The 26,363-nt window shown below is 41.3% G+C and overlaps 1 long non-coding RNA gene across 1 annotated transcript; it reads left to right on the plus strand.

Annotated features, from left to right (window-relative positions):
* The first annotated feature begins 5,026 nt into the window (after positions 1-5,026).
* LOC116546347 lies at positions 5,027-25,806 on the plus strand. Its single transcript, XR_004266682.1, has 3 exons — positions 5,027-5,038; positions 16,533-16,537; positions 25,526-25,806. It is a non-coding gene; the product is annotated as an uncharacterized LOC116546347 (long non-coding RNA).
* The last annotated feature ends 557 nt before the right edge of the window (positions 25,807-26,363 follow it).

Here is a 26,363-nt window from a genome sequence, read left to right on the forward strand (position 1 = left end):
ATCACAGAAAAGTAATTCCTCTCAACTTAATAATAACCTAGTAATAGAAACTAATTATAGGTAGGTCAAGAAACAGGCATTCCGAACCAAATAAACACCTTCGTGTTAGCCAGACTTCCTGAAACTATTGCACACTAAAATCTATTCATTGGCCTTTCAATAAACAGTTCTTGAGCACCTACTAATAATAGCCAACCTTAATGCGGGCTTACCATGGCCAGGTCCTATGTAAACCTCATAACATCTTTATGAGCCAGGAACTATTATTATCCCCATTTGACAGATGAGAAGACCAAGTCACAGATAGAGCAAATAATTTCCCCAAGTCCAAAAAGCTAGGAAATGGTAGTGTCAGGCATTGCCCAGACAGTCTAGTGCCAGCATCCATGCTCCCAGCCACTATGCTGTATTGCTTCTCAGAAGCAAGTATGTGTGGGATGCCACCAGAAACGCAAACATGGTCATCAGCGGTCTCTGTCCTACAGGCAGTTGCAGCATGATAGTGGAACCAGAGACACCAAGGCTAACAATGGGAGAGCCAAGTGAGCAAGAGCACTCACATGAGCAAGGCAGAGGCCTGCTTCTCTCTTCACAACACCTCCGTTATCCCCACAGTAATGAAATGGGGTATTACCGGTTACCTGCTCTACAGATCAGAAAGGCAAGAATTGAGAAACAAAGAATAACCAGTCCGAGGTCAAGTAGTCTGTGAGGTCAGAGCCAGGATTCAGGGTCAACTCTGTCACTCTTGGAATCACACATACTTCCCATTTCATCTGAGGTCTGCTATTTTATGTGATGGTCATGGGAACCTCGAAAAAGCTATTGAATACATATGAGATAATGGCTTGCTCTATCTGGGAAGGACCTGGAAGGGTTCTGAGAGAAAATGGCATGATAATGGGATTGGGAAGGAGTAGTAAGATGAGGAGGGACCGAAGAGGAGCCTTTTAGACTGAGAATACATATGTAGCATGTTCACAAAAGCACAGAGATGAGAAAACGTTAGCGTGATAAGGAGCAATAGCTGGTTCAGGAAAACTTGAATGTGGATTACAGACTGCTGAGGAGGGGCAGGAGGTGAGGCTAGGAATGTATTGGGGACTGAATGTTGAGGAGCCCCACACAATATCCGACTTGGAGGCCTGTGCAAGCTGGCTCGTGGCTTTCCGTTGTGCTCAGAAACTCTAGACAAGAGATAACCGTGAGTATTCTTATCGTTTCACTCTCTTTCATCTCATTAATTCCACACAGAAAATATTTTGCAAAGTATTTGAAGAGGTCTTTTGTCAAGCATAATCTTCCATGGAGACCCTTGAGAATAGAGACTATATCACATTCACTTCCATAATCCCAATGCCTAGCACTGCACAAGATGCATGCTTGGTAAAATACTGCTGAATAAATGGATGGATGGATGATTGAATAAATTAATGAGCAACTAAACAAAGTGATAAATTTGTATGTAGACAGAGTTACCGACAATTTACATATCCAATGTTAGCACTAAACACGTGCCTCTTTCCACAGTCCCCAGTGCTTGGAATTCCTGTCATATAAAATAATGTAAACAATAAGATTCAAAATGCAAGTACTTCAAATCCATCTTTAATGAGTTTTTGATTGATTACTGAAAACAGGAATAAGTAGATTTGAATTCACCCTAACACGCAAATGATTGATCCTGCATCATTTCCTGACAAGGTTGGGATACAAAGGGATCCAGAGAATGAGGTCGGAGTTTGTTGACTCCCTCCATTCCATCAGAAAGGAGTTTCAGAGGCTTCTGTCTTCTGCTGGGAACTACCTTACCACATAAATATTCATCTTCAGTTGAGGATGTTTACTTTAAAATATGGATACAGACAAAGAGCTTTAGAATCTTGCCCACCTCAACTATCGCACTGCTCTCTAACATAAACACCCCTCTCTACTAATCGGGTCAGCCCGTTCCTTTCCCCACAACCCATACAGATTCCTGCCTCACTGCTTGCACTGGGCCAGCCCTCCTTCCTCCATCGTTCTCTGCAAACGGCTCCTCTCATCTTCCCAAGTCCTTCCAAATCCTGAACTGTCCCTCCTAAAATTCCCACTGCAGTCATGAGAGACATCAAAGCCCATTTTCTTCCACTCACCCTGAGCTATTTGTCAGAGTTTTGGCTCTTGGACTAGATTATCCTTGCAGTAAACTCTGCTGGTAATAATATCTCCATTGAGCATGCCCTTCGTGCTCAGACCTTGGATTTTGCACACATATTTCATCCTAGGACATAAAAATCTTCTTGCCCATTTTGTAGATGAATATGAGGATCAGGAAAGGTAAAACAATACAGGTCAAACAAATGCCCTCATCCATTGAATTCAGCACTTCTAATTCTAACTCAGCCCTCCTTCCTCTAATCAATATAGTTAATGCATGATGAGAATATTCTGCTTCCTTATTATGAAACATTATATTTAAAACTACAGTTCAACTTATACAAAACCTCCAGAAATGCTTTTTTTGAGACAGGATCTCACTCTGTTGCCCAGGCTGCTGGAGCACAGCTATATAATCATGGCACCCAGCAGTCTGGACTCCTGGGCTCGAGCAATCCCCTTCTCAACTTCTTGAGTATCTGGGACTACAGGCATGTGCCACCATGCCAGTTAATTCTTTTAAAATTATTTTAGAGATAGGATCTTGCTACATTGCCCAGGCTGGATGTTGAAGTCCTGGCCTTAAACAACCCTCCTGCCTCAGCCTCCCAAAACGCTGGAATTACAGATATGAACCACGGTCCCTGGGCCCATAAGTGCTTTTCATGAGGGCTATAGAATATTCCACAGAATATACAGAATATATATGTATCAGATTTTATCTGACCCTTTGTTATTGGATATGGAGTTTGTAGCTCTGTTTTTACGATTATAAAAAGCAGAGCCATTTAAAAACTGTAGATTTTTTCCTTATTTTTTATTTCAGTGTTGTAAATTCCCAGAAGCAAGATTACTGCATCAAAGCATGTTTTATAACATGTCATACACACTGCCAGCATGCAATGACAAGCACCAGTGTATGCTGCTGCCAGCAATGCATGCATAATTCCAAGCAAAGGCCATGCTCATTTTGCTTTACTGTAACTAGTGAAGCCATAGATCACTTACTAACCTAATGGCTTTGAATTACTTCATCTTGTCTTTTATACGTGCACCTCTTGATATGCTGACAGCATTTTGGTTTGTTTGTACAAGCTCTTCATAAAATAGTGATAAATCCTGTGTGGGACATACTGTCTACACTAGACCTAAATTCATTTAGCTCATTATACTCATGTTGGTACCATATTAATTGATGATCACCCATGATGTGTCACCATGCTAGCACTGGGAACACCCAAAAGAAAATAACACAGCTTCAAGAAACAGCAACTAAGGAAAAAGCCTCATGGCTGGCCATGTAAGATAAACTTGGAATTCCCACTGTAAGATACTTTCACCCAAGAGAGGAAGAGGGAACGTGAAAGGGGCATATTGTGAGTTAGAAGTGGTAGGTGCAGCCACGGAGTGCTCCAGGGTTTCCGAAGAGGCAGGGAAGGGAGAAATCTGAGGTATCTTCGTGGAAGGTACAAGGGTTGAGCTGGGCCTGAAGGATAGTAGGGTTTGGTGGCAGCAGAGAGGTGAGACTCCTGGCCGAGAAGCCTTGTGAATCAAAGCCCACAGCTGACATCACAGCTGCAAAAGCAAGCTTAGGGAGCAGAGGGGTGGCTGTGCATCTGGGAAACATTTTCTGCATGAGAGGCCAAGAGACATTTGTTTGTTCACTAAGCAGTCTGGCATCTATCATGGGGGTCCATGAGAACAAGACCACTCAGATGAAAGTGGACACCTCTTTTCCAAAAGTTTGTCTTTGTGAAGGGTAGCTAAGATGATCCTATCTTTAACCAGCCAGTGAGGGGCCTATTACATTCTGATCCTTAAAGTTCTTAATGCAACAAACAATACTTTTTCCCCAAGGCCTGGTTATTTGGGTCCAGGAATTAAAAGGGATTCTTTTCCTGGGGCTGAGAAGGGTCTTAACAAAGATTTGAGAATACACTGCCACACCCTCAGAGTCCTTTGTGAAGTGCAGCAAGTCATGGAAGCTCAGCCTACTTCCCACTTTAATAGGCACCATTCAGTTACCCACCAATACAAGTTGGCAGAGTCCGCAATTATATCTGATTGATTGGATCAATTATTCAGTTAAGCAAACTTGACACACATTTCTCAGTGGATTTGAGTGTCCAAGTGAGTACTTGAGTGTTCCTTAAATCCAGTGTGAGCATCTGCACTGAGTGTAAAAGGGAACTTGTCTTCATTGCCCCAAGGCTGATATGAAGAGACCTGAAACTCAGGAAATGGCCCAGTGTCCATAGTGATAGCCAACAGTAACGATGGTGAATTCTCTGTAATTGAGAAGAAAACTGTTCCCAAAATACCACAACGAGATTCCAGTGAAGCTAACACAGACTGTTAAGATCATAGATGATACATCTTCAGTAGAATGCCCAATGACTGGCCTAATGGACTCAGAGGATCTGGAGTTAGAAGATCCATCAACCCTCACTCACCAGGCTTTAGGGTCAAGTCTTAAATGTGCAGGAGAAATAACTGGGCACCTCTTTAGCTTTCAGACTCTAGCCCAACTCTAGGCCTGGGGACACAGTCATGGATGTGGTAGGAAAGCCCAGGAGTCCTACCCTGTCTGTACACTGGTCTTGTTTGCTATTCCTTAGACTCACCTGTGATCTCAAGGCCTCTGCACTCGCTGTTCCCGCAACCTGGAATGCTCCTTCTCTAGACAGCCACATGGATCTCACCTCTTTATTTGGTTCTCTGTTCCAGTGCCACCACCTAAGGGAGATCTTCTCCAATCACATTATATAAAGCAGTCACATCTTACTCCCTTTAACATGCTTGACTTTCTTCTTAGCACTACCACCCCCTAAAATATTAATTACTTGAAATACTCTTTATTATGAATATTAATCATTGCATCCCATGACACCAAGGATGGGTCTTTTCTGTTTGCTGCTGTGTGTCAATCACCTGGTCAATCACATAGTAAGTGTCCTATAGTCATTGATTGAGTGAATTGATAGATGTTTCACAAAAGTTCCAAGGAGCCCCATAGAGCTAGTCCCTGAATGATACTTTGTGAGCCACTGGCCTTAGATCATCAGGGTACATATTACCTCTTGGAGTTTCAGTTCCATTTAATCACAATTGTGTCCTCCTCACTTCTGTTCCTGCTGCACTATCTTACTTCCCTATTCTATCTGCTTGGAGCCCAAGGGAGAGGTTGGCTATGTTAAATGTCTCAGGAGAACATCCCATTCAAAAAACTGTACACCAGAGGGTTCAGTGGCTTCACTGACGTCCCACAGGCACTATGCGAGTGGCAGAGCAAGGACACAGGTATTCTGATTCTCATTCCTCTGCTCTTTTCAAAACACCATCCTTCCTCCCTTAGCTGCAAATTTGACCTGATTTAAAAAGGAAAGTGTGTGTACTGCTTATGGGGAAGGAGGCTTTTTTGAAGGAGGCAGAAAAAATTAAGGAGGATGTCCACAAATTCAACTAGGAAGAAAGGCAAGGCCTTGCCATCACGATCAATTATAAAATGGGTCCCCTCGAAACAGAGAGATTCAGGTGGCCTCCATCTTTGCAGGCCCTGGACAGTCTTTCCAAGACACTGCCAATCCCAGGGCGCCACAGGCAAACCACAGTGACTCAGGCCAGCGGAACCAACCACATCTGACCCTGCCATACGCCTGAACACGTGCAGCAGCAGCAGTGAAAGAAAGGACGCCAGAGGAAGAGGGGAAGGAAAAAGAAAGACCTCATAGCTTGAGGGAGGCCAGCTAGGAAATTAGCCAAGAGCATGATGGACACAAGAAAACATAATGGACACAAAAAGCTGGCAGGAAAAAGGGGCAAAGAAAAGCAAGTTGGTGGAAAATAAACGCGATCCAAAAACACAACAAAACGTTTTTTAGAAGTTTATTTTACCTAGAATTAATGACAGGAAAACCCCATAAACGTGGTGCAAAATGTTTAATGCCCCATTGAATGTCAACATTATGCCATCCATCTGTCCTTGCAGGTGTATTATTTCTAGCCCCCAGGATGAAAAGAAAAGTTGCTTTCCACATCTTTTATAGTACTTAAAAATACATATTTCCAAGGCGTTATTGCCAAAGGTCCTGCTTTCTTCCAGAACCCACAATAACTAATCATGTCACTGCCACCAAGTCTAGGAATTGGAGTTAATAGTTGGTGAGGGGTTTACTCCCACCTTATGAGTGATCTTTGCTTTAACGACCCTTAGAGTTAGTGATTTCTCCTAAATATTTATTTCTCCCTGAGGGAAAGATTTCTCTAAGAACTTTCTCTCTGCCCTAAATATTCACAATTCTCAATCTGTTTTTCTTCTATTTGTCCACTTAGAGTTTTTGCTGGAATCAATTTTATTAATTTCCTTCTGAAAATTAGCAAGTCAAAGTAAATCACAGGGAGCTTTTTCCTCTCCACCATGTGACTCTCTTCACTTTCTTGGTTTTTCTCTCAATGCTAGGTCACTATGGCCTGGATTTACTCTAGTTTCTCTCCAGAACCTTCCTTCAAATTAAAAAAAAAAGTGTGGGAAGAAAGAGAGAAAAAGAGGAAAGAAGGAAGAAGGGAGGGAGAAAAAGGAGGAAAGAAGGCAGGAAGGAAAGAATGGAAAAATTTAGACTAAAACATTGCAGTCAACATTTGCGTCTTCCTCATTTTTCTAAAAGATGCTTCCTTTAAGATTCAGAACACTTCTTTCATAAAAAAAGACATTATCCAATATTGTATAGGGATCTCTCTGGTTCACTATCAAATTGAATGTTCTTTTAAAACTTCCAGGACCATCAGCCTTCTTGGGAGATTCCTGGTCAACTGATTGGAGCAATTAAATCACAGTCACAATTATGTTTCAAAACTGACAGTGTCCATTGATCTGCAGCTCCAGAAGTTCAGGTAGATCATTTAAACTTTCCCCATCTACAATTTCCTCCCCTGCAAAGTCAAAGTGCTAGACGAGATTATCCACAAGATCCCTCAGACTTTAGTATTCCGCATGCATACGGTTTCTCACCCCAGTGATTTTCATTTTACTTTATGAGAACATAATATTCACCAATTATCCAGGGACCGTATGACACCATTTAAAAAGTAATTTTAAAAAATAAAATAAAGGCTTTACTAGTTGTAGAATCTATTTCCAGAACCCCGAACCTGGAGATTCACTTTGAGGCACTCTGTGGGCTCGTGTTTTCTCATTGGCTGTTCTGGTGGCAGCCGGCTTTTTAACTGACTTTTATCATTTGTTTTCACAACAACCTTGAGACTCCTTAGAGCAAATTGCAAGGCAAAGCATGTTATCCAATTGGCAGTTAGGAAATCCAGATCTCGGGCCCCAGAGGAAAGGCCAACTCCTTAATTCCAGTCTGATGATGGGAAAGAAGTCATCAGGAGGTTAAGTGACTTATGCAATTGCATGGAGCAAGCCAGCGTCCACAACAGGATCCTGGACACTCAGCCTCTGCCTCTTCGGATGGCGTTCAATTCTCCCAGCCGCACTTCTTCCCTGAATGCTTTTTAATCTGGCATGATCCACAAATAAAGGAAATTGTGGTTTTCACATCATGATGGAGGTTATTTTTCCACTGTGAATAATAAAAGCAGAGTATCCCATTTGTAGCTTTGAAAGGTTCCCATTCTAGCCCGCATTGTTTATTCCTCAGCCTTTCAACAGTTTTTATTTCAAGATGTCAGTTTTTAACGCGTTTGCATAATTCTGCATTTTATTTCAGGGTTCGCTGTCATAACCATTCATTTCCCCCACCAGTTAAGTTGTTGAAAAAGAAAACTGTGTTTCCAGGCCAGGCCAGTCCTACAATTTAAAAGCTGGCAGGACCCGTCTTCCTTTTCCCCCCTGGGAGGATTAATTTGCTTCTTTTTTATTCTCAAAGTTTTATGATTCCAAATAAAGGATATAATGGTGCCATTGAGAGTTGGGAAAATGTGGAAGATAAATAGCCTATGTGGGAACTGCTTAAAATGAGAATTGAAGTTTGGAGAAGGAGGTGGGAGAAGTGGAGACACTTTTTATCATGTGAGCGTGGCCTTACTCATGATAAAGGAAATTTCCTCCTTCTAATGAGTCTTGCCTTTATAGACTGAAGTGAGGGCGAATGGCTCCATTTGTGTCATAAACGTAAAGAAGCTGAAATCGTACTCCCAACAATGCAATATGTTTAATTTTGAAGTTGGGGAAGCAGCCATTAAAAATGTACGTTATTTCTGGGACCTACAACATGAAGTCTGGGCTTTTAATCTTGACTTCATTGCCTGAACACTGACACATTTAAGAAACATGCTAAAATCATCTGCAGGAAACTAATTGACCAATGGAAGTCATTTGAATAAATTCTTTTGGTGGAGTTAACCCTAATTAGCTCCCGATTTGGTAGGAGCCACCGTGTGAAGATCCATTAATAACGCTGCTTCAAAAGCCCAATTTGCCATCAAAGGACTTTTCTTAAGGGCCCTTTGGAATTTTACAAAATAAATTGGGCAAACGTTACTAACCTCCAGGAGCTTGTAATTAAGGTCAATGCAGTGGACATTTATTGACTGGGCAATATGTGCAAAGCACATCAGAGAAGCGGGGCTAATCAGGGCATGGTCCCCACCCTGCCAGAGCTCACAGGCAGTGGGATAGGAAGACCAGGTCCTCCAACCAGGCAACAGTCACTCAGGAGCTATTCGGTTTGCCTACACATGTTTCACAGCTCAGGCTACATTTGAATTGGGGCCTAAAAAGATTACAGTATTGATTTGATGTACATCTAATCATATCATGCCATTGCTTACACCTGTTAAATGGCTTCCCTTAGTATCTTGAATAAAATTCAATTGCTTAACCATGACTTTTCCAGCCCTGAGCACCCTCGGCTCCCCCTAGCTCCTTGACCTTACTCCCTCCATGCACCCTAGGCTCACACCTTTCCTGACTCCCAGGCCTTCAGTGTTTCTCAACCAATCTAAGCCCTTTCCTGCCTGAGGTACCTGCTAATCTTCAAATGGACCATCTACCTCCAAGCCACATGGCTACCTCTTGGCATTCCCATTTCAGCTCAGTGTCACCTCCTCAAAGAGGTCTTCCCTGACCACCCAACTTAAATCAGGCATCCTCTCCACCACGACTCCCTTTCATATCACTGTTCCATTTTCTTCATAGCGCTCATCACTCTCAAAACTCATGTTCATTGACTACTTACTTATACATGACCCATCTCTCTTCCTGACCTGCCTCAGAATTTCAACACCACAAAGGCAAATAATTCTCTGGGCTGTTTACTGCAATATCTCCTGTACCAGAGCAGGGTCAGGCACACAGTTAATATTAGGTAAATTAATGAAAAGAAAAACCAAGATAGCAGGATGGGAGACTGGGACAATGAATAAAGGCACAATGATGAGATTAGGGTGGGGAAAGCATTGGGAAGCTCGGAGGGAACCAACAGAAACGCAACTTAGGACAAAGGCCTTTAAAACCACAATTCACTCCTTGAAGTTTCAGATACTTGGCTCCTAAGAATCAAAATTTAAGACGGTAAGAATTTGGGGTCTCTGGCTCACCTCCATATCCGTCAAAGTTTACACTCTTAATAAAGTTCATGAATTTTATCAAGTGATGTTTTTCTTACACATTCAATAAATGTTTGCCAAAACCCTGCTCCCTACTATCCCCAGTCTCTAGAATCAAGTTTACAATATTCTCACAGGAGAAAGAGACCTGCCACATAAACCAAATGCCCTAAGAATGAATGAGCTGGAGGGGCTATAACTTTAGAACGTGTGGTTTCTGTCCTCTGCACTGCGGTGAACAAGCCCATCTTTAAGTGTATTCAAAAATGTCAGCTGTCATGTTTGAGGGCAGACAGCCAGTTCTGGCCAGCCCTCCAAAGGTGGGGGTGTTATCAGAAGGCCATCACAGAGCACTTAATGGAGCTCAACTCCTAAATAAACACGGCAGGGGGATGCAGGGTGCAGCCCGTGTCCTGGTTGTTTGTGTGTTCCTGTCAGACCAGTCAGGTCCATTGGCCTGCGATGTTACATTGACTTCCTGGAATATGAGATTGCACAGATCTGCCTTCATGGGCACGGGTGGCTAAGATGGGAATGGTTTAATGAATCTCCAGTCAGATCCTGTATATAAAGTCCTCATCACAGAGAGATGGTCAGGCCTCTGCTCAGCACAAGATTTATCTTCCCTGGGTAGACCATGACCCTGTGCTCCCTCACCCTCCTTTCACACCAATAACAATGTTATCTCGTTCCCTAAAGGGCCCACAAGGTCTTATTGGAGGCCCTTTAAAACCTGGAGCCAAGTATCTGAATGACGTTTTAATTCCATGGTTGCATTGAGGAGCCACATTAACTCTTTCAGGTAAAAGTGAGCCATTTCCTAAGGCGAAATTAGGAAGAATGCATTATCATTGTCCTTGATTCTCAAGTCCAGATGCCCAGCTGGCCTGAAAACACAGAATCTGTGTCCCCTAGTCCCTCAGCCAGGCCAGAGGAAGACAAAAGGTGGGTCTACATTTAAGGTTCACCCCCATTCACCCCCCAGCCTCTTTCTGGTTCCTGCATTAGAGACTTTATTCTTAGGCTTAAGTCTTTGTAGGTCTCTAATTGTCATTGCACCTTAATGTGAATGAATCTGTAAGCTTTAGATATCAGAAAGGGGTAACTGAGAATCTGCTAACATCTCTCCAATCTGGTGGAATGTCATGAACTGTGTCTTCATTGCTCTACCCTGTGTCTCTTGCCAAATCCTTATCTCATCTCCTCTAGGCTGATGTAACAATTTCTCTTTATTTTATTATTGCATATATTTATGGTGTACAACATGATGTTTTCATATACACACTTGCAGTAAAATGATTACTACAATCAAGCAAATTTACAAATTCATCAGAGCTTCTCAATGGGTCATGCCGCATATGTGTTAAATACACCCTACACTTTCCAATCTCTTGATTTGTGTCTGCACCATCCAAGCCAGGAAGAAGGAAAGCCCCTCATTTATCCAGCCATCTAATGATATCAGACCCTAAAATTCCTCACTTTGGGAAATAGGGAATCCCTATTTAGGAGAGGCTGTACAAAAAGAGTCACCTCCAAGGGAGCGGAAGAGCGGCCCACTTCTGGTGGAAAGCCGAGATGCACAGCTTCAGGTCTCGGAGTAAAGGGGCCTTGTATTTCCCTTGATGAGCTTTGCTTGGGGCTTTTTTCCCATTTTGTCTTTCTCTCCAGAAGGCATGCAAATCCCAATGTAAAAAGTGATGCTGCCCAGGTATAAGAAAATCAAGATGCCTGTTACCCTTGTTTCTTGAAACACAGCCTCCAAGCCTCTATCTCCATTGCCAAGACAGCAGTACTCCTAGGCTTACAGCAAAAATGAGAGTATAGTATGTAATAAGAGGCATCTGTCAGGAGATAAATCAAAGGGAATGGTGGGGATTTAGATGACCCAGAGAACACTTTTCTCATGTCAACTTAGCAGACACCATTCAGTTGCAGACAATTCATACCAAATGGGAAAAGAATTAAAGCCTCAGAAAACACTTTTTATGTAAAATCTTGACTTCTAGATGTTAGTTTAAATCTAGGAATAATGCACCTTAGATCAGATTGGGGTGTGGGTATAAGTTAACATTTTGTTAGATTTATATTGTAACACACGGATTTCTTAGGTGCTTTAGGTGTCATGGTCCAATAAGTTTAGAAAACTGATCCAAGTAATGCGAAACTAATATCTTAATCTTTAATCTTTACTATTATGTAGTGTGAAATTCTGAGAGGGAAATCCTTTTTTTCAAGGACCCTCTCAAGGGGCTACTGAGCCACAGAACAAGCTTGGGGAATGCTGGCTTGGGGAAAAGAGATCTCACAAACTGCCCAAGCTGCTCAAATTGCTGGCCTCAGGCCAGCGGCACAAAAGAAGCCTTTGGGTCCACACAAGACTCAGTCCAGTGCCTCACAGGCTACAGTGAGGTGCGGAGGAAGCCCTTTCAAGCAATGAAGTGCTCAGTGGCTGGGTCTTGAATATCTGTCTCCTTCTGGGGCCTCACAGTGTGATTCTGGTAGGTCTTTCCATCTATCACAACAAACATTAAGTGCAGGAGAAAACAGAGACGCAAAGACACACTCCTCTTCTTGAAAAACTCTGCACGAAGGCAGAGGTGCAGATAGAAAGATGCAGAAAGTAAGATCACTGCTGTATTAGTCAGGGTTCTCTAGAGACAGAACTAATGGAATATATATATGTATGTAAGTATATGTATAAATATATGTGGAAGATTATTAAGTATTAACTTACATGATCACAAGGCCCCACAGTAGGCTGTCTGCAAGCTTGAGGAGCAAGGAGAGCCAGTCCGAGTCTCAAAACTGAAGATCTTGAAATCTGACGTTTGAGGGCAGGGAGCATCCAGCACGGGAGAAAGATGTAGGCTGGGAGGCTAGACCAGTCTGACATTTTAACGTTTTTTCTTCCTGCTTTATATTCTCTGGCAGCTGATCAGATGATGCCCACCAGACTAAGGATGGGTCTGCCTTCCCCAGTCCACTGACTCAAATGTTTAACTCCTTTGGCATCACCCTCACAGACACAACCAGGATCAATACTTTGCATCCTTCAATCCAATCAAGTTGACACTCACAAAGTGCCACAAGAATGAAGGAGAAGAGGCACCAAGCTTTGAGAATCAATAAAAGCTTCAAGAGCCTGCCAGCTGGTCAATGGTGAGAGGGCATTCCAGGTAGAGAAATGCCATAGGCCAGTGGTTCTCAACCAAGAGCAGCCTTGCTCCCCCAGGGGATACATATTTGGCAAGGTCTGAATACATTTTTGATGGCCACAACAGAGAAGAAGAGACTTGCTTACTGGTCTCTAGTGGGTAAAGGCCACGGATGCTGCCAAGTGTCCTACAATGCACAGAACAGCCCCCAAACAAAAATGTGTCCTTCCCAAACATCGGTAGCGCCGAGGCTGAGAAATCCTTTCATAGGAAAGGCACAGAGGTATAAAGGCACAGGTGAGCCTAGGCATCGGCAGGTGTCTGATGCAGCTTATTAAGGCTATTAGAAGCCCATTTCCCTTTTCCATCATTCCCAGAGTATAAGCCCCTCAAAGTCACTGACTTCCCATATTGATATGTATGCTTCCAGAGCCTCGTCTATGGTAAGTGCAAAGTAAATGAATAAAACAGGTTTCCCAGGAGTCAGTGGTGATAAGAGTGAGGCTGAGAGCACAGGTGTCCTAAGTTCCCATGGCAGCCCGAGCAAATTACCATAACTTAGTGGCTGAAAACAGGAACTTATTCCCTCACAGTTCTGAAAGCAGGTGTCTGAAATGGAGATGTTGGCAGGATTGCTTCCTTCTGGAGATCCTGAGAGAAATCCTTCCTCGTCTCTTCTTGCTTGTGGGGATATCAGGTGTTCCTTAGCTTGTGGAAGCACAAATCTAATCCATGCTTCCATCTTCCCATGAATCTTCACTTCACCTTCTCCTCTGTATCTATGCCTTCTCTTCTGTCTCTTATAAAGACACATGTCTCTGGATTTATAGTCTACTCAGTTAATCCAGAATAATCATATCTTGAGATCCTTAATTATATCTGCAAAGACACTTTTTCCAAACAAGGTCATATTTGCAGGCACTGGGGGGCTAGGATTTGAACATAGCTTTTCAGGGGGCCACTACCTAAGGCACTACAACAGATGTGCCTGGATAGTTAAAAAAAAAAAAAAAAAAAAAAAAAGGAAATGCGTGTAGGAAGGAAAGAGTGACTTCACCTGGGTCACGATTCCTCCAGCTGTTGGCCATGGTGGTTCCATTTCTGATTCTCACTTCAATAAATAAGTCAGTGAGATAAATGTTGGGCACATTTTATTTTGAAGTACAAATTACATGTGTACTTCAGGATACAAGTGCACAAAATATTTACAACGCAAAGAGTCAGCCAAGAGGGAAAAATAAAGTCAGAAAAGTCAACAAAAACCTCACCTAATTCACCTGGTATCCCAGATTTGAAGTCTGTGAAATCTGCTCAGGGCAAAGATTCCATCTGTGCCGTTGGTAGAAAGACTGATTTTCTTGGGAGTAGAGACTAAAACTTGAGAAAGCCTCCAAGAAGCTCTAGAGGCCACAAAGTACCTCAGCTTGAGCCAAGTCCTCAAAATAAGAAACACTGGGCCTCTGTTTCAAAATTGGCCCTGTCACCTTAAATTATTCCCCTTCTTGTCTTGATACTGCCTTGAAAGCCTGCTGCTCAGACGTGGTTGCATCAAAGCTGCATCGGTGCAAGAGGAAACATATTTTAAAATGACAGATCTAAGAAGTAAACCCTCGGCACTCTAAATGAATATGTTATTTCAGAGATGGAAATGACTCCTGGAATACCCTGTAATCCAACGTTCTCAATAAATCTCATGTAATAAATTCTCCCCAGGTCTGAAGATCTGGTCTGGGGCAAGCCCATGCCTCCCGGAGCCATATTGAGAGAGAGAGAACTGAAACTCAGATGGCAACAGGGAAGGAGACAAGTCTTCCTTTGACAGTGTCTCCAAGATCACATCACCAAAGCAAGCATGATCTTAAAGGAGGGTAGAAGAATGTCCAGTTTAATAAGCAGCTCCCCTCAGACCACTGGTTGGAAAAAGGGACTCTGCCATTTTATACAAATATTCTGGTTCCTTGGTCCCCAGGAAGGTTGGAAGCCGGGTGGGAAGGTTTTCCACTCTGAATGGCTTTCGATGTAGTAATACTTAATACTTCTTTTTGAAACAGTTTCCTCTTTTTCTGAATATTTTCGTGGGACTGTAACCCATTTGTACATAAAATTGGTTGAAAGTGACATGTTGAAAAGCACGGCAAACACGACAGCACACTCTATTTTCAAGGAATATAAAATTGGGCTCTGTCTGACACCTTGAGTGCGCTTGTGAAAACAGAACGTCACATCTCAAAGGGTTATTCTTGATAGTTTTAATAAAATAAAATAAAATAAACAGACCTCTCCAGGCAAACCGCCCCTTTGTATTCCGATTTCCATGGAAACGCTGGCAATTGTACTTTTTGTGGTATGGTCTTTTTCACTCGGTAAAAGTCTGGTTTAGGCAGCTCACTTGGGGACCCTTAGGATTCAGGAAACAATTTTTATCAAGCCAGCAAGGGATATTTGGATAGATCCTAGAGACAGCTCCTATAGGCCTAGGTAAATAAAAAAGGCATATAATTACTGTACAGGTTGGAGGGAGTCGACCTCAGTTTGTCCTTAGCAACACTGCTATAACTGTTCATTTTCTTCAATGTCCCTACTTTGGAAATTCCTGGATCCAAATGACAAAATATATACTATTTCAAATCTTCCTTACAGAGTAATTCTCAGTAATATATGTGAATACTCTCTTCTCCATGAGGTACAGTTTAGTTCACCTCCCCTTGAGTGTGGCTGGATTTACCGACCCAGTTTCAAGGAATGGAATATGGAGAGAGATAAGTTGTAACTTTATAGTAGAGAAACCCAGCAGGCACCTCCTTAACCAAGTGATGAATGTTACTATCACCAGCGATAAGTTATTTTGACCTCATGTATTTCCTGACATGATATGACATGACATGATATGATATGATATCACCAGAAGGGCATTTCACCTCTGTAGAGTTCTTCCTCCTGATCACAAAAGCCCTAATTAGATTTTTTTACATGGCTGGATTACAATCACATTAAAAAAAAAAATAGACAAACCCCAACTGAGGAGCATTCTGCAAAACACTTGACCGGTTGTCTTCAAAACTGTCACTATCATGAAAAAGCAAGGGAAGTGAGAGACTGCCATAGATCAGAGGTGATTAAGAAGACATAATGACTAAATAAATTTATTTCCTAGATTTGATCATGTAATATGAAAAAATGACACTCTGGAAAAACTAGTTTACTCCAAATAAAGTCTGTAGTTTGGTGAACAGTATAACATAATGTGACTATAATTATATACTATGTTCACATATATGTATATATTATAGTGAATATATTATAGTATAATGTGAGTTATACTATTCTATTCACTAAATTACAGACTTTATTTGGAGTCTATAATTACTATTACTATATAGTATAGTAATTATATCACTGTATCAGTCTTGAGAGATGGACCATGCTTACATGCTAGAGATAGAGAAAAACGGGTAAGGAGTATATGGGCATACTCTATACTATCTTTGCAACTTTTCTATAAAATATTCTAAGATTTAAGAGTTTATTTTAAACCTCTCAAGGTTGAAAAGAAAATGGCCAAACAATAAATAAGAGAAAGTACCATGCTTTTGTATAACGAAATGGGTTCTTGTTGAGATGATAATACTGACGCTGGGGTAAGAAAAGCAGAGATAAAGATAAAGGCAGAGACAGTACCGCCAGATACAAAGGTCTGGATCCTAAAGAAAAAATGTGGATAGGAGAAGAATTCTAATCCATAGGCAGACTGCTTCCCATTGCCCAGAACATGAGTCCTTTATGATTGGAATGATAATATTCAAGGAAGCTTTGTAAAAATGCAGATCCCTCGGCCTCATCTTCTTGATTCTAAATTACTAGGTATGAGGTAAGATCCAGTCATCCACATTTTTTGCAGATTTCATGGCCCTTCTGTGGTAAAGGACACAGACTCTTACAAAGTAGAGTCTCTTTGAATCGGGGCTTCTCAGAGGCTATGATAGCTTGTGGCAGAAGTGACCTACATAACCACAATGGTTAACTTTATGTGTCAACTTCACTGGCCCACAAGGTGCCCAGACATTTGGTCAGATGTTATTCTGAGTGTGCCACGAGGAATTTTTTGGATAAGATTGACATTTAAATCAGGAGACTGAGTAAAGCAGATTGCCCCCTCTAATGTAGGCAAGTCTCATCCAATCCATTAAAGACTTGAATTAAACAAAAAGGCTGATTGATCTTCTCATAAGAGGGAATTTCTCTTGCCTGACTCCTTGAGCTGAGACATTGGTTTTATTCCACCTTGGAACTTTAACGGAAATATTAGCCCTTCCCTGGTGTCCAGCCTGTTGGCCTTTGGACTGGAAAGACACCAGCAGCTCTCTTGGTTCTCCAGCCTACAAGCTCTTGGGACTCTGTAATCACATGAGCAAATATTTTCTAATAAATTTCTTTATATGTACACACACACAGATACACATACACAGGCAGACACACACACACACACACACACACACACACACACACACACACACACAATTGGTTCTGTTTCTCTGGAGAGCCCTGACTAATACAGTAACATGCAAGTCTAAGTACTGAGAGACTTACAACATTTTTGTTTATATATTGGGAAGGCTCCTTCTTTTTATCCCACCACCATGATGTGAGAAAGCCTAAACAGTTTCATAGAGAGGCCAACACGGAGAAGACCAGGCACATCAGCTGAATTCACAGCCAACAGCCAAACCAGGTACCAGTGACAGAAAGCCATCCTGCAGGTTCCAGACCTGGATTAGCTTCTGGATGTCTTTGACTATGGGCAATTCCATGTGAAACAGAAGAGCTGCCCAGCTGAGCCCAATTAATTCACAGACTCCTCAAGAGTATTAGGCTGGTGCATAAGTATTGCGGTTTGTGCTATTGAAAATCATGGCAAAACCTGAAATTACTTTTGCACCAACCTAATAATACAAAATAAATGTGTTATCACAGAGACTGATCTGGGTTGTTCCCTGCAAGAATTTTATAAGGAGGCACATATGGAGAAAATAGTGAGGAGGGTGACAACAAGCACAGACATATGTGGGTGGGCAGCATCAAGTGGTCGGAGAATCTTTCAGAACAACTGTTTAATTTCTTTTGGTTTGAAAAGTATTACATTTTGTTACAGAGATTATACCAATTATGTAGAAATATAAGGAGAAAACAAAATAGAGCTTGTCAGAACTAAATGATCTATAAATGACTTTTCTAAATACAAGACAGCTTTCTTCTCTAATAGGGATTTTGCCACCAACTTTTAATAATTTGCTTTTTCTTCCCACTGCTGTTGGTGATCCTGTTTAATGTACTGGGAGAAGGATATGGTCTAATTAATTCTTTGTTTAGCCCCTGTTAATGTAAGGAGCTGGGTACATTGGAGAGCAACATTGACTCTTTATTAAGGATATCAAAGCTTGGTAATTGCATTGAAAATCTTTCCCCACTCTCATTTGCATTTTAACTTGGCATATGTTTTTGACATGTAGAGATTGTCAATATGTTGGTAAATTAGTATGTTCTTTTACATTTGTAATTCCTCCATTGTTTGCTGGTTTTGCTTTTGTTTTATTTGCTCAGAAAAGTAGTATGCATCCAGAAGTTACGGAATTACCTATATTTCTTTTGAGTATTTTCATGGTATTATAAATTGATGAATACATAGTCCATGTGAAATTTACTGTGATGCATGACTTCCTTGGAAGTCCCCATTTTCATCCCAGAGAGGCTGTCTCCTTGGTCAGTTTTTTTGTTTTTTTTTTTCTACTTTAAGTTCTAGGATACATGTACAGAATGTGCAGGTTTATTACATAGGTATTCACGTACCATGGTGGTTTGCTGCACCCATCAATTTATTATCAATATTAGGTATTTCTCCTAATGCTCTCCCTCCCCTAGTCACTCACCCTCCAGCAGGCCCTGGTGTATGATGTTCCCCCCTGTGTCTATGTGTTCACATTATTCAACTCCCACTTATGAGTGAGAACATGCATTGTTTGGTTTTCTGTTTCTGTGTTAGTTTGCTGATAATGATGATTTCCAGCTTCATCCATGTTCCTGCAAAGGACATAAACTCATCCTTTTTTATTACTGCATAGTATTCCATGGTGTATATGTGACACATTTTCCTTGTCCAGTCTATCATCGATGGGCGTTTGGGTTGGCTACAGGTCTTTGCTATTGTAAACAGTGCTGCAATGAACATACATGTGCATGTGTCTTTATAATAGAACAATTTATAATCCTTTAGATATATACCCAGTATTGGGATTGCTGGGTCAAATGGAATTTCTATTTCTAGGTCCTTAAGGAATCGCCACACTGTCTTCCACAATGGGTGAACTAATTTACACTCCCACCAACAGTGTAAAAGTGTTCCTATTTCTCCACATCCTCCCAGCATCTGTTATTTCCTGACTTTTTAATGATCGCCATTCTAACTGGCCTGAGATGGTATCTCGTGGTTTCGATTTGCATTTCTCTAATGACCAGTGATGATGAGCTTTTTTCCATGTTTGTTGGCCATATAAATGTATTCTTTTGAGAAGTGTCTGTTCATATCCTTTGCTCACTTTTTTTATGGGGTTATTTGTTCTTATAAATCTGTTTTAGTTCCTTGTAGATTCTGGATATTAGCCCTTTGTCAGATGGATAGATTGCAAAAATTTTCTCCTATTCTGTAGGTTGTTTGTTCACTCTGATGATAGTTTCTTTTGCTGTGCAGAAGCACTTTAGTTTAATTAGATCCCATTTGTCGATCTTGGCTTTTGTTGCCATTGCTTCCTGAATCTAGCAGCACACCAAAAAGCTTATCCACCATAATCAAGTTGGTTTCATCCCTGGGATGCAAGGCTGGTTCAACATACGCAAATCAAGAAACATAATCCATCATATAAACAGAACCAATGACAAAAACCACATAATTATCTCTATAGATGCAGAAAAGGCCTTTGATAAAATTCAACACCACTTTATGATAAAAACCCTCAATAAATTAGGTATTGATGGAACGTATCTCAAAATAATAAGAGCTATTTATGACAAACCCACTGTCTTCCTTGGTCTTAAATGCTTGGTTCTTTGATCTAGTATGCTGAAAAATAATGATTTCAAATAATTTTAAAATAACATTAAAAGATTAGAATTACACAACACAAACAGTAAGCCTGCTCTTTAGAGAACAGTTTAAAAGTTAAATGGCCTCATTTTACTTTTGGTTTTCTGGTAGGGGTGGATACAAGGTATCACTCTTTCACTCAGGCTAGAGTGCAGGTTCACTGTACCCTCAGTATCCCGGGCTTGAGGATCCTCCCACCTCAGTCTCTCAAGTAGCTGGGAATATGCCATGCTAATTTTCTGGTTTTTTTAGAGACAAGGTTGCACCATGTTGCCCAGGGTTGTCTTGGATCCCTGTACTCGAGGGCTACCCCAGCCTCAGCCTCTCAAAGTGCTGGGATTATAGGCATGAGCTACCATGCCCGGCATACTGTTTAAAAGTTAGTATCAACTAAAGGAAATGTTTGACAACTCAAGTACTCAAAAAAGAAAACTGTGAAAAGGACCTCAGGTCTACCACTTACTAACTGTGATCTTGGACAAGATCTTAACTTTCCTGAGCCTCCATTTCTTCTTCTGCATGGTAATAACATCTTTCTTGAAAGGTTGTTATGAGCATTGAACATAAATTATGTAGAGAGCTCATTGCAGGGCCTCAAATATCAGCTTTATAAATGTAAAGGTTTAAATGCTTTCCTCCTTGATGCTAGTTTTGAGGTGTATACAAACTTACATGTTTCCACCTACTGCGTTATATGCCTCATATTTGTTTCTTATCTATCCTCCCTTGTACATTGACAGCCTTAATGTCTGGATCTGTGGCTTTATTTCTACATTCCTCCTTCTCATCATGGCACCCACAGTACAGCAGGTCCTCAAATAATTTCTGTTGATTTGAATAAATGCCTTTAAAATATCAAAGAAAGATATCAATGAGTATGAGAGCATAATATCTGAACTAAATGCAAAAAATTATTAAATATCAGAACTCTGGAAGAAACATCCTATCAAGCTTTGAAGTAATCATTGAAGATGCAAAAGGCATGATCTATAGATTTCACTAGGTGAAGCTCAAAAATTTGTATTGTAACATAAAAAAATTATTAATATGAGAATGTTCATGGACTTCCCCATGCCTGCCAAAGGGATTTGGTCCTCTCTTTTCTACTTCCTTTTAAGAAGTAATGGGCTCAGCATTGCTTGCTCCAAGAGTTTTGGGTACGAAATGAGTAACTGGATAGAGAAGAATGAGACCAGAGGGTGAGGAGTTAGGAAGACATGAGGATAATCTGCACAGTAAAAGCTGTGAACAGGTTGGCAGGCGAAAGGGATATCTTCAAACATATTCAAAAGTAGAGAGAAAAGTATAATGGATCCCCCATGGATAAATCACTAACTATATTTTTCTACATTGTATGGATCTTATTTTATGTAATTCCCACCACCACTCCTTTCTTGGCTGGAGTGTGTAAAAGCAAATTCCAGAAGTCATGTAATTCTACTTTCAAATACTTGAGAGTGCATCTCTACTGATAAGGACATAACATAATCTCCATGGTATCATACCTAACAAAATTAACAAGTCTTTATACCGAGTGAATTGCAGCCCCTATTCAAAGTTCCCTGCTATTTCTAAAAAGGGAAAAAAGACTCTTTGATGAGAGAGGGGAATTTTTGGAGAATTAGGTCTTTGAGGAGCATAGGGTGTGAGAAAACTGGAAAGATACAAAAAGAAAATAGGAAACATGTTGTGAACATTAGGGATAGGATTCTCTTTATTCTAGAGAAGTGCATAAGGATGAGATTCTTCTTAATTAATTCTGGGCATTGTAGTGTAACTCAAGAATAACCTAGTCTGGCATCAACTCTACAGGACTGCAAGTCAGTATAACATAAGTGAATTAAAAGACAAACCACCGATTGCCAAAAATGTTTTTAATCAAATATGACAAAGGGCAATTAACCACTACAGAGAAAAAAAAAGTCATTTCGATTCATTTAAAAAATAAATAAAATAAAAGCCTGTAGGGAGATGAATGGTGCCTCTTCCAAAAAAAAAAAAAAAACGGTATGCCCTCACCCAAATCCCTGGAATCTATAAATATTACCACATGTGGAAAAAAGGTCTTTGCAGATATAATTTAAAATCCTGAGATGAGAAGATAATCCTGAATACCCAGGTGGGCTCTTATCAGATAGCAAGTATCCTTGTAAAATAGACGGAAAAAGGAGATGGCAATGTGAAAATACAGCAGAGGGGTGTGGCCAGAAGCCAAGGAATGCTGACAGCTTCAGAAACAGGAAGAAGCAAGCACCTGATTATTTCCTAGGGCCTCCAGAGGAAATAGAGTCCTGTGGAGACCTTGATTTCAGACTTCTGGATTCCAGAACAGTGAGAGAATGAATTTACGTTGTTTTGAGCACCAAGTTTGTGGTAATTTGTTACTGTGGCCACAGGAAACTAATACAAACTGAGAGAAAGGTGGGCAAGACAGAGGTAGGAGGAAAAGGTAGAGTGCAGTCACTGCCTTCCATTGGAGAAATGGAAAATACTCAGTGGCTGCCGGAAGGTTGAGTTCCTGGTAGGAAGTAGGAGGAAAGGGAAGAATCCAGATGGTAGCAAGAGCCCATGGCATAGGAAGTCTTCAGGGCACATGCAGCAGTTTGAACTTAGCCTGAGGACAACTACTAGCCTCTGAAGAGCCTATGTCAGGAGATACACAAGAAGTGGTATAGATAGATGCTTGATAAAGAAAAATAAAGTATTTTTTATTTTTAAATTTATTCTATCATTTATTTTGAAAGAAGTTGCTACTCTGTCACCCAGGCTGGAGTACAATGGTAGAGCCTCAGACTCCTAGGCTTAAGCAAGCCTCCTGCCTCAGTTTCCCAAGTAGCTAGGACTGCAGGCACATGCCACCACGCCTGCCTAATTTTTCATTTATTTATTTATTGTAGAGATGGGGTCTCATCATGTTGCCCAGGCTGATCTCAAATTCCCGGACTCAAGAAATCCTCCTCCTCAGTCTCTCACAGTACTGAGATTACGGGCATGAGAAACCATGCTCAGCCTAAGCAAAAGGAAATTGTAAATGAAAACCAAGAGGGTTCATCTTCCCTTGGAATTAAAGATGCCTGTTGAGGCTTCTTCTAAGTAAGAAGCTTACAGACTAATGAGGAAGGCAGACTTTAATGAAATAATCATATCAATGAATGTATAATTACAGGCTGAAATGAATGCCCTGAGAGAGATGAATTCATTGGGCCCTGTGCAGTGGCTCACGCATGTAATCCTAGCACTTTGAGAGGCCAAGTCAGGCAGATCACCTGAGGCCAGGAGTTCAAGACCAACCTGGCCAACATGAAGAAACCCCGTATCTACTAAAAATATAAAAATCAGCTGGGAGTGGGGCAGGTACCTGTAATCCTAGCTACTTGGGAGGCTAAGGCAGTAGGATCTCTTGAACCCAGGAGGCGGAGGTTGCAGTGAGCCAAGATCAAGCCACTATACTCCAGCCTGGGTGACAGGGTAACAAAAAAAAAAAAAAGGAGGAATTAATCAGTGCCAGCATCCTACCTTCCCTGAATCAAGGAAGTGGGAAGGGCTTCCCTGAGGAGGTACAGTTGAGCTGAGCCACCAGGCCTTTTACAGTTTGTCAAGATGTGAGAACCACACCTCATTTTTTTCTTTTTAATCAAATAATGAAGAAAGAGGTAGTGAAAGGACCACTATACATCTAAAGATAAATGCTTATAAAACCAGATTTTAAATACCAGTCTTGGCCACTTCTATTTAGCAAGCTCCACTCGGATAGCATTGCTATTAAACAGTATCACACCTTTCTATAACTTGGGAAATTCAAGGTTTAAGTTCAGTGAGAAACTTTATTTTCCAACTATCAACTAGTTAGTGCCAGACCTGCCATCACAGCAACATTCAAAGTCTGGTCACCATTCAATGAATTTGACCCTGAAGACAAGTGAAATGGGAAACACCTCCCATCCTGAAATAATCTGGCGCTGCTATTCTCATGATCTGAAGTATCAGGTAATTTTCCATGTCAATTTGGCCTGAAAATACAAAGAAAAAGTTCAAACAGGGACACCGTGTCTCTTTGGCCTAACCCTTCAGGAATGGTTGCCTTAACCATACATTTTTTATTGTCCAGTTAAGTTTTCAGTAATTCAGTTGATGGGACTTTCAGGCCTGCCCATGGGCTGTGACTCATTCCACCATCAAATTAACAGCTCTTTTGGAAAATGTGTTTTCATGACTTGGCCAAAAATTTCCACGGCTTAATTTCATCTTTTTCTTCCCAGAGAAACTCTTTGAACAAGTCCAGTGATTGTAGACTTCAGAAAAGTCTTTATTTCCAGCCTCAGCAAATGCCTGACCAACCTTTTGCTTTCAACTTTGATCAGCACAACTCCCTGTGGCTTTTGCCTTCTCTCCTTGCCTGCTTATCGGCCCTTCTTCGAATGCTATAAGTAGATTTGCAGCATCTGCAAACACCCAATTCATGAACTTAAAAGTCATTTGGCAAAATGAAAAGACACACAGAAGGGCAGTTAAGAATGCCTGGATCCTCTCTGAGCCTCTAAGAACAGCGAGACTTTACCAAATTGCCTTTTCTCTTGCCTTCTTCAGCTATCAAATAATGAAGTTAGAGTAAATGACTTTATGATACCTTCTACCTATAAAACTGAAGAGCTGATTCCGTTTAGGTTACTGTGAAATCATATAAAAGTTGGTCCACAAAGTTCAAGCTACAGGCATGGTGTGATGTAGGATTGTCTGAGAACACAGAGAAGCACAGTCCCGATCACCAGATAAAAAAGATGCAGGTGCAGTACATTAGTCAATTAATGCATTATTTTCTTCAATAATGCAGCATAGCAAGACAGCCAAACCGTAAGCGGTTACAACTAATAAACATGTATTCTCATGCTCAGTGGTCCACAGGTCAACCGGGGCAACCCTCCTTCAGGCGATAATGAGCTGGGCTTGGTGTAGGGTCCAGCCCTACAGGGTCCTGTGAGGCCCTCTCTACAGGTTTGGAGATGAGAAACTGTGAAAATAAAAGACACAAGAGACTGAAAAAGAGAAAAGAAAGTTTAGGCCCAGGGGTCCGCTGCCAGCCAAAGCGCAAAATCCAGCAGTGGCCCTGAGTGCCTAGACGCTCTTTTATTGGGTACAAAGCAGGGGGCAGGGTGGGTAGGGGGAGGTAATGGTGGTCAGTGATAGGGTCAGGTAAATCATGTCTCTTGGAGATAGGGGGCCCAGGTCTTTCAAGCAGCCGAGGCGAGGAGAAAACCTAATGCATCAGCACTTTTCTCATACTTGTCAAGAAAGAACAAAGACATTAAGATTTGTGTTACTACTACTGATTCTTATTTTTTAAGAAAAAGAGGAACCAGGTGCAGAAGCAGAGCATGAGAGTGGACGGGGAACGTGACCACTGAAGCACAGCACCACATAGAGACAGTTAAGTCCCCAGATGTCTGTGGGCCTCCCTGACAGCTGTCAGGCCTACCATAAGAGCTTGGAGAAGTGGAGTTTTCTCCTAACTCTCCCCAGGAAGAAGAAGTCTCGGACATCTTGGACATCTCCTTCCCTAGCTGGCTAAACAGCAGGTGCTTTCCCAGCGCTGGTGCTGGGCACAGCCAAGGTGCCCTCCAGCAGCCCTTATGTGGGCGTGACAGAGGACTTAGAGCATCTTGCCTTAGGATCACTTTGCTCACATTGTTACCTCAGTTCCATGCTTCATAACCCAATAATCATTAGTAAACTCAAAAGGTTACATTGAGTATATATATTATATGTGAATACCCATGGGATTATAAATGGCCATATATATATGTATAAAACTATGTAGCTATATCCCTAATTCTTTTCTAGTTACATATTTACATGGGAACAGGCTGAGGCTTCAGACCCTTGCCTCGGCACCTGTAGGGTCTCCCACCCACAGCTTGGCTACAGGCCAAGATTCAGGCCCACCCAACATGTCTCTCATTCTCATGGGGCCTGCTCTTCTCAGGGTGATCACTGGAATTGAATGTCAAACCAGTTTATACAAGCACACTTAGGTCTCTGCACATTTTCCATCCTCCGAGGTTCAGCTGGCCAAAATATGCCACATGACCAACTTCAGCATCAAAGGGCTAAGAAGTAAATTTCTATCCATGACGGGAGGAGAAGAAAAGTAGCTATTGCTGAACAATCATTCAAATCATCATACAGCTCTCCTCCCATTGTCCCCCATTCTTTTTTGATATGATTTCACACACAAACACACACACACATATGTATACACACACATGTTGTTGACTTAAAGATCAAATAAGACCAATTTCTGGAATGAACATTTTTGAAGAAAAATATTCTTTGAGATGTAATTCACCTAACTCACAATTTTCATTAGA

This window comes from Sapajus apella, unplaced genomic scaffold, assembly GCF_009761245.1.
Source record: "Sapajus apella isolate SASKATOON/1434 unplaced genomic scaffold, GSC_monkey_1.0 scaffold5, whole genome shotgun sequence".
Lineage (NCBI taxonomy): Eukaryota > Metazoa > Chordata > Mammalia > Primates > Cebidae > Sapajus > Sapajus apella.